The sequence below is a fragment of the Hippocampus guttulatus genome, chromosome 2 (assembly GCF_054856545.1).
Source record: "Hippocampus guttulatus isolate MCC_2025c chromosome 2, RoL_Hgut_1.0, whole genome shotgun sequence".
NCBI classification, from domain to species: domain Eukaryota; kingdom Metazoa; phylum Chordata; class Actinopteri; order Syngnathiformes; family Syngnathidae; genus Hippocampus; species Hippocampus guttulatus.
Genome location: NC_141262.1, coordinates 21,242,573 through 21,251,908, shown reverse-complemented (window position 1 = coordinate 21,251,908; position 9,336 = coordinate 21,242,573). Strand labels below are relative to the sequence as shown.

At 37.7% G+C, this 9,336-nt stretch overlaps 1 long non-coding RNA gene across 1 annotated transcript in view; it reads right to left on the bottom strand.

Moving 5' to 3' along the window:
* Window positions 1-736: 736 nt before the first annotated feature.
* The window catches only part of LOC147208886 (uncharacterized), a 148,443-nt gene continuing 139,843 nt past the window's right edge, over window positions 737-9,336 (bottom strand). The window contains exon 3 of the long non-coding RNA XR_015098952.1: window positions 737-1,042. This is a non-coding gene — a long non-coding RNA (uncharacterized LOC147208886). The remainder of the gene's footprint in view (window positions 1,043-9,336) is intronic.

Genomic DNA, 9,336 nt, shown 5'->3' with positions numbered 1-9,336 from the left:
CAACCCGAGGCCAAGGCCAAGGCCAAGGATTTGACTCAGAGGCCAAGGCCAAAGCCAAGGACTTGGACAATTTTCCGAGGCAAGGCCAAGGCCAAGGACTTGAGAAATTTTCCGAGGCCAAGGACCAAGGACTTGCCTCCGAGGCCAAGGCCAAGGACGGATTTTGAAGCTGAGGCCTAGCCGAGGACATGTATAAAACAATGCTATCATACCACTTGGCAGGTCTTCATGATTTGCAACACCCCTCCATCATAACCCCTTGCACTCCCTAACGCTTGAATGAAGTGTTTTTATTCAAAGAGTAGAACAGTCAGGGTACGTGTTAGACATACTGAGAAAAACAAAAATAAAAGCATATGATATATATTTATGAATTAATGTTTTAGTGCAGTAGTTTCTTAATATGAAGTAAATCAGCACTCAACAGGCATGACATGGCACGGAAGACAAGTTGAGAAATTACTTTGCATAGAAGTCAATCACTGAGTGCAGAAAAAGCGGTAATCTCTGTAGTGATAATTTTACAGTTTACCTCATCAGCTGGGACTCGCTGATGAGAAAGGTTTTACAATGCGGCTTAGATCTGGCCCACATTCGGCCCAGATCTAAGCCGCATTGTAAAACCAGATCTGGCCCTACTCCGGCCCGACGCTGGGCCAGAACAGGCTTCAACCTCAACAAAGCTACATCTTTCATGAGCCATATTTGACCCACATTAAAAAAAAAAAGGCTCAAAAATGACTTATATGTTTATTGTCATAATTTGTGAACCTCACATATAACTCCACATACACTGGAAAAATGCACTTTTCTTTATTTAACAGTGAACACAAAGTCCAAATTGGGATGCAGCTTACTCTTGAACGGTATTTTTCTGTCCATCAAATTGTTGCGCTCTCCATGTCCTCTTTTCTTCTCATGCTCTCCTTGCTGTCACCATCCCGATCAGGAGCCAGATGTAGCCATCTTTTGATTGTGACATCAATTTCCTGGTCTGAGGCCCAAGATGTTAGGTTGTTAGGTCTCACAGCGGCTGTAAGAACTGTAAGAAAACAAGAATGGACAGTGTGTTAGGAAAACAAACATTTGTACATGTCATGAACAATGAATGGTCAGTTAAAATAACCACTGAAATTTCTTATAATAATAATAATAATACATTTCATTTATAAGCGTCTTTCAAGACACTCGAGGACACTTTACAACCAAAACTAAACTAGGTGTGACGCTGTGGGGCGGAATATTTGCCACCAAAAACTAAACATGAATAACTTTTAAATAGTTTATACTGAATTTGAATTACGTGAATTGAAGGTCAGTGGCTCAGATAATGGATGGATTTGTATATTTTACTCTGAATCAAATTGAATGACTGAATCTGAATTGTACAATCTGAATTTGAAACGATAGATTTTTTTTCTTTTAAACTGTATTTGATCCTCACAGAAAATTAAATTCTGTTTATTTTCATATTCAGTCTTACAAATACAAAACAACATTTTTTTTTCAACATCAGATTTTGTTTTTGAATTGAGGTACTAAGTTTTAAATTAACTTTATGGTCAAGTATGAAGTATCCGGTTTGTATTGCAGCAAACTGAATCAAAATTAATTTCATTGTATTTCAGTGCAGAAAGGGTTCTTTTTGGCAGGATTTCTGAATGTTCATCACCAACATTTTCACAAGTGATGTGTCGAACGCGAACGAGCCGGTACAAAAGGCCGGCTCTTTGAAGTGAACGATGACCCGTTTTTAGCCGAAAAAAACCCGACCATGTATAGTAAGGCGTTTTTAGCCCAAAAAAAAACGACCATGTATAGTAAGGCTTTTTTAGCCGAAAAAAACGACCATGTATATAGTAAGGCGTTTTGAGCCAAAAAAAGGACCACGTATAAAAAAGTGTTTTTAGCCGAAGAAAACGACCACGTATAGTAAGGCGCTTTTAGCCCAAAAAAAAGACCCTGTATAGTAATGCGTTTTTAGACGTGCAAAAAGACCATGTATAATAAGGCGTTTTTCAACGAAAAAAAAGACCATGTATAGAAAGGCATTTTTAGCCGAAAAAAACGACCATGTGTCATAAGGCGTTTTTAGCCGAAAAAACCCCACCATGTATAGTAAGTTGTTTTTGGCCGAAAAAAAACGACCATGTATAGTAAGGCGTTTTTAGCCGAAAAAAAAAACGACCACGGATAGTAAGGTGTTTTGAGCCGGAAAAAACGACCATGAATAGTAAGGTGTTTTTAGCTGAAAAAAATGACCATGTATAGGAAGGCATTTTTAGACGAAAACAAGGACCATGTACAATAAGGCGTCTTTAGCCGAAAAAAACAAATGTGTAGTAAGGCGTTTTTAGCGAAAAAAAAAACGACAATGTATAGTAAGGTGTTTTTAGCCGAAAAAAAACGACCATGTATAGTAAGTTGTTTTTAGCCGAAAAAAACGACCATGTATAGGAAGGCGTTTTTAGACGAAAACAAGGACAATGTACAATAAGGCGTCTTTAGCCGAAAAAAACAACAACCGTGTGTAGTAAGGCGTTTTTAGCCGAAAAAAAACCCGACCATGTATAGTAAGGCGTTTTTAGCTGAAAAAAATGACCATGTATAGGAAGGCATTTTTAGACGAAAACAAGGGCCATGTACAATAAGGCGTCTTTAGACGAAAACAACAACAACCGTGTGTAGTAAGTAGTTTTTTGCCGAAAAAAACCGAATGTGTAGCAAGGCGTTTTTAGCGGAAAAAAAACGACAATGTATAGTAAGGTGTTTTTAGCCGAAAAAAAACGACCATGTATAGGAAGGCGTTTTTAGACGAAAACAAGGACAATGTACAATAAGGCGTCTTTAGCCGAAAAACCCCCCCAACCGTGTGTAGTAAGGCGTTTTTAGCCGAAAAAAAAAAACGACCATGTATAGTAAGAAGTTTTTAGCCGAAAAAAAAACAACCATGTATAGTAAGGCATTTTTAGACGAAAAAAAACGACCATGTATAGTAAGCCGTTTTTAGCCGAAAAATATGACCATGTATAGTAAGGCATTTTAACTCGAAAAAAACGACCATGTATAAGAAGGCGTTTTTAGCCGGAAAAAAAATGACCATGTATAGGAAAGCATTTTAACTCGTGAAATACGACCTTTTTTTTTTTTTTTTTTTTTTTTTTTTTTTTCTCCAAGATGGCGCCCGAGTAGGCAGCCTTTGGCAAGTGCTCTTCAAGAGCCTTGGTTTTTTGTTCTTTTTTGGTATTTTTGTCTTTTGTTTTGTCACATGTTGTTTGTTGTTTCATCGTGTGGACCTGATATGGACTGTTTTCAGCGCTTTTTGGCCACGACATTCGTCAAAGGAGAAGTATCTGTGCTTGGTGGTTGCGCCTTCTCGGCAGCACGCCTGTACCAGCACAGATGTTGATTGGGAGGAATGTCGGCGCCATTGACTGTCGGTGCTGGACAGACCTGGGGTGCTTGTGTTTTTTGCGCCTGTAATGGGCAGCATTTTTCACAATCCCGTTTTGTTCAGTGGCTATGTCGGCGCTGTTGGACAGTCGGCGTTGGTGCGGCTGGATGGATGGCTGCTGAAGTTGAGGATGAGGAAAGAGGAGCGTTGGCGCAGAGCGCCGATGCGTATTTGGAACTGAGAGTCGCCGCTTGGAATTGAAATGGATTTCCATGGGACAGGAGAAGTGAACCAATCTCTTTTTTCGTCAATGGATGCTACAGCTTCTTGTTGACTTTGAAACTTAGCTTGTAGCCGACGTGTGCACATTTTGAGTATGACGTCTCTGATCCACTGGTTAAAGGACACTTTGATTCTCTCCTCTTTCATCTCAAACTGCTTCAAACAACAAAGCGTGTGACGGAAAAGTGGTTAGGACTGCACGACTGTACGTGTTTTATGTTATGTGTTGTGTTTATTATTTTACTTTATGTTAACTGTTTTGTGAAGCGCTTTGTTACAGCTGTCGCTGTTGTGAAAGCGCTATATAAATCAGCATGTATTGTATTGTATTGTATTGTATATATAGGAAGGCGTTTTTAGCGGAAAAAAACGACCATGTGCAGTAAGGCGTTTTTAGCCGAAAAAAAACGACCATGTATAGTAAGGTGTTTTTAGCCGAAAAAAACGACCATGTACAGTCAGGCGTTTTTAGCCGAAAAAAACGACCACGTACAGTCAGGTGTTTTTAGCCGAAAAAAACGACCATGTATAGTAAGGCGTATTAACACGAAAATAACGACCATGCATAGTAAGGCGTTTTAACCTGAAAAAAACGACCATGTATAGTAAGGCGTTTTTAGCCCAAAAAAATGACAATGTATAGTAAGCCGTTTTAACCCGAAAATAACAACCATGTATAGTAAGGCATTTTAACCCGAAAATTACGACCATGTATAGTAAGGCGTTTTAACCCGAAAAAAAAAACGACCATGTAAGTAAGGCGTTTTAACCCGAAAATAACGACCATGGATAGTAAGGCGTTTTAACCCCCAAAAACGACCATGTATCGTCAGGCGTTTTTAGCCGAAAAAAACCACCATGTATAGTAAGGCGTTTTTAGCCGAAAAAAATGACCATGAATAGTTAGGCATTTTAACTCGAAAAAAACCGACCATGTATAGGAAGGCGTTTTTAGCGGAAAAAAACAACCATGTATAGTAAGGCGTTTTTAGACAAAAAAACATGACCACGTATAGTCAGGCATTTTAACCCAAAAAAACGACCATGTAGAGTAAGGCGTTTTTAGCCGAAAACAACGACCATGTGTAGTAAGGCGTTTTTCAACAAAAAAACAACCATGTACGATAAGGCGTTTTTAGCCTAAAAAAACAACCATATTTATAGTAAGGCGTTTTTTGCTGAAAAAGATGACCATGTAAAATATATAGTAAAGCGTTTTTTGGCCGAAAAAAAAAAATGACCATGTACATAGTCAGCCGTTATTAGCCAAAAATCATGACCACGTATCGTCAGGCGTTTTTAGCCGAAAAAAAAAACGACCATGTATAGTAAGGCGTATTAACCCGAAAATAACGACCATGTATAGTAAGGAATTTTAACCCGAAAAAAACGACCATCTATAGTAAAGCGTTTTTAGCCGAAAAAATACGACCATGTTTAGTAAGGCGTTTTTAGCCGAAAAAAAAAACGACCATGGATAGTACGCCGTTTTAACCCAAAAAAACGACCATGTAGAGTAAGGCGTTTTTCAACAAAAATAAAACAACTATGTATCGTAAGGGTTTTTTTGCAGAAAAAGATGACCATGTAAAATATATAGTAAAGCGTTTTTAGCCGAAAAAAAAGACCATGTATATAGTCAGCCGTTTTTAGCCAAAAATCATGACCATGTGTCGTAAGGCGTTTTTAGCTGAAAAAAAAAATGACCATGTATGGTCAGGCGTTTTTCAACGAAAGAAATGACCATGTATAGTAAGGCGTTTTTAGCCCAAAAAAAGACCATGTGCAGTCAGGCGTTTTTAGCCGAAAAAAAGGACCATATATCGTAAAGCGTTTTTAGCCAAAAAAAAATGACCATGTATAGTAAGGCATTTTAACTCGAAAAAAATGACCATTTATAGGAAGGCGTTTTTAGCCGAAAAAAATGACCATGTATAGTAAGGCATTTTAACAAAAAAAAAAAACGGCCATGTGTCGTAAGGCGTTTTTAGCCGAAAAAAAAAGACCATGAATAGTAAGGCGTTTTTAGCCGAAAAAAAGGGACCATGTATAGTAAGGCGTTTTTAGAGGAATTAAATGACCATGTAAAGTTAGGCGTTTTTAGACGAAAAAAAACACCACGTATAGTCAGGCATTTTTAGCAGAAAAAAACGACCATGTATAGTAAGGCGTTTTTAGCCGAAAAAAACCTGACCATATATAGGCAGGCGTTTTTAGCCGAAAAAAACGACCATATATAGTAAGGCGTATTAACCTGAAAATAACGACCATGTATAGTCAGGCGTTTTAACCCGAAAAAAACGACCATGTATCGGAAGGCGTTTTAACCCGAAAATAACGACCATGTATGGTAAGGCATTTTAACCCGAAAAAAACGACCATGTATAGTAAGAAGTTTTAGCCGAAAAAAAACCTACCATGTATAGTAAGGTGTTTTTAGCCGAAAAAAACGACCATGAATAGTAAGGCGTTTTTAGCCGAAAAAAATGGACCATGTATAGTAAGGCGTTTTTAGACGAAAAAAACGACCACGTATAGTAATAATAATAATAATAATACATTTTATTTATAAGCGCCTTTCAAGACACCCAAGGACACTTTACAATAACAAAAAACACAAAACAATACGCGTTGAGCAGCGGCAGCCAAAACGTGCCAGCGTTCACTCAACCCGAAAGTCAGAAAGTCAGGCATTTTTATCCGAAAAAAAACGACCATGTATAGTAAGCCGTTTTAGCCGAAAAAAAAACGACCATGGATATTAAGGCGTATTAACCCGAAAATAACGACCATTTGTAGTAAGGCGTTTTAACCCGAAAAAAACGACCATGTAAATATAGTCAGGCGTTTTTAGCCGCAAAAAGATGACCACGTAAAGTATATAGTAAGAAATTTTTAGCCGAAAAAAAACGACCATGTATAGTAAGGCGTTTTTAGCCGAAAAAAAAAAGACCATATATAGTCAGGCGTTTTTAGCCCAAAAAAACGACCATCTTTAGGAAGCCGTTTTTAGCCGAAAAAAACGACCATGTATATATAGTAAGGCGTTTTTAGCCGCAAAAAGATGACCACGTAAAGTATATAGTAAGAAATTTTTAGCCGAAAAAAAACGACCATGTATAGTAAGGCGTTTTTAGACGATATAAACGACCACGAATAGTCAGGCATTTTTAGCTGAAAAAAAACGACCATGTTTAGTAAGGCGTTTTTAGCCGAAAAAAAACGGCCATGTATAGTAAGCCGTTTTTAGCCGAAAAAAAAAGACCATGAATAGTAAGGCATTTTTAGCCGAAAAAAAGGGACCATGTATAGTAAGGCGTTTTTAGACGAAAAAAACGACCATGTATAGAGAGGCGTATTACCCCGAAAATAACGACCATGTATAGTAAAACGTATTAACCCGAAAATAACGACCATGTATAGTAAGGCGTTTTAACCCCAAAAAAACGACCATATATAGTCAGGCGTTTTTAGCCCAAATATATTACCATATATAGTAAGGCGTTTTAACCCAAAAATAACGACCATGTATTGTAAGGCATTTTAACCCGAAAAAAACGACCATGTATAGTAAGGCGTTTTAACCCCAAAAAAACGACCATGTATAGTCAGGCGTTTGTAGCCCCAAAAAATTATCATGTCTAGTAAGGCAATTTAAACCGGAAATAACGACCATGTATCGTAAGGAATTTTAACCCGAAAAAAACAACCATGTCTAGTAAGGCGTTTTTAGCCGAAAAAGAACGACCATATTTCGGAAACCGTTTTTAGCCGAAAAAAAACGACCATGGGTAGTAAGGCGATTTTAGCCGAAAAAAAGGAACCATGGAAATTAAGGCGTTTTTAGACAAAAAAAAAAAAAAAAAACGACCATGTATAGTAAGGCGTTTTTAGACGATAAAAAGGACCACGTATAGTTAGGCGTTTTTAGCCGAAAACCCCCCGACTGTTTCGGAAGCCGTTTTTAGCCGAAAAAAAAAACGACCATGTATAGTAAGGCGTTTTAACCCCAAAAAACGACCATGTGTTGGAAGGCGTTTTTAGCCGAAAAAAACCCGACCATGTAGAGTAAGGTATTTTTTGCCGAAAAAAACGACCGTGAATAGTAAGGCATTTTTAGCCCAAAAAAAGGGACCATGTATATATAGTAAGGCGTTTTTAGACTAAAACAACGACCAGGTACAATAAGGCGTTTTTAGCCGAAACCCCCCCGCCATGTAAGGCGTTTTTAGACGAAAAAAACGACCATGTATAGTAAGGCGTTTTTAGACGAAAAAAAAAACGACCATGTATAGTAAGGCGTTTTTAGACGATATAAACGACCACGAATAGTCAGGCATTTTTAGCCGAAAAAAAACGACCATGTTTAGTAAGGCGTTTTTAGCCGAAAAAAAGGGACCATGTATAGTAAGGCGTTTTTAGACGAAAAAAACGACCACGTATAGTCAGGAATTTTTAGCCGAAAAAAAACGACCATGTATAGTAGGTCGTTTTTAGCCGAAAAAAACGACCATGTATAAAGAGGCGTATTACCCCGAAAATAACGACCATGTATAGTAAAACGTATTAACCCGAAAATAACGACCATGTATAGTAAGGCGTTTTAACCCCAAAAAAACGACCATATATAGTCAGGCGTTTTTAGCCCAAAAATATTACCATATAGAGTAAGGCGTTTTAACCCAAAAATAACGACCATGTATTGTAAGGCATTTTAACCCGAAAAAAACGACCATGTATAGTAAGGCGTTTTAACCCCAAAAAAACGACCATGTATAGTAAGGCGTTTTAACCCCAAAAAAACGACCATGTATAGTCAGGCGTTTTTAGCCGAAAAAAAACGACCATGTTGAGGAAGCCGTTTTTAGCCGAAAAAAACATGACCATGTATAGTAAGGTGTTTTTAGACGATAAAAACGACCACGTATAGTCAGGCATTTTTCGACGAAAAAAACCGACCACGTATAGTAAGGCTTTTTTAGCCGAAAAAAAACAACCATGTATAGTAAGGCGTATTAACCCGAAAATAACGACCATTTATAGTAAGGCGTTTTAACCCGAAAAAAACGACCATGTATAGTAAGGCGTTTTTAGCCGAAAAAAACAACCATGTTTAGGAAGCCGTTTTTAGCCGAAAAAAACCCGACCATGGATAGTAAGGCGTTTTAACCCAAAAAAACGACCATGTATAGTCAGGCGTTTTTAGCCCGAAAATATTACCATGTATAGTAAGGCGTTTTTTATCCCGAAAATAACGACCATGTATAGTAGGGCGTTTTTCGACCAAAAATAAAGACCATGTATAAGTAAGGCGTTTTTAGATGAAAAAAACGACCATGTATAGTAAGACGTTTTAACCCCAAAAAAACAACCATGTATAGTCAGGCGTTTTTAGCCCAAAAATACTACCATGTATAGTAAGGCGTTTTAACCCGAAAATAACGACCATGTATAGTAAGGCATTTTAACCCGAAAAAAACAACCATGTATAGTAAGGCGTTTTTAGCCGAAAAAAAACGACCATGTTGAGGAAGCCATTTTAGCCCAAAAAAAATGACCATGTAGAGTAAGGCGTTTTAACCCGAAAATAACGACCATGTATAGTAAGGCCTTTTAACTAAAAAAAAACGACCATGTATAGTAAGGCGTTTTTAGCCGAA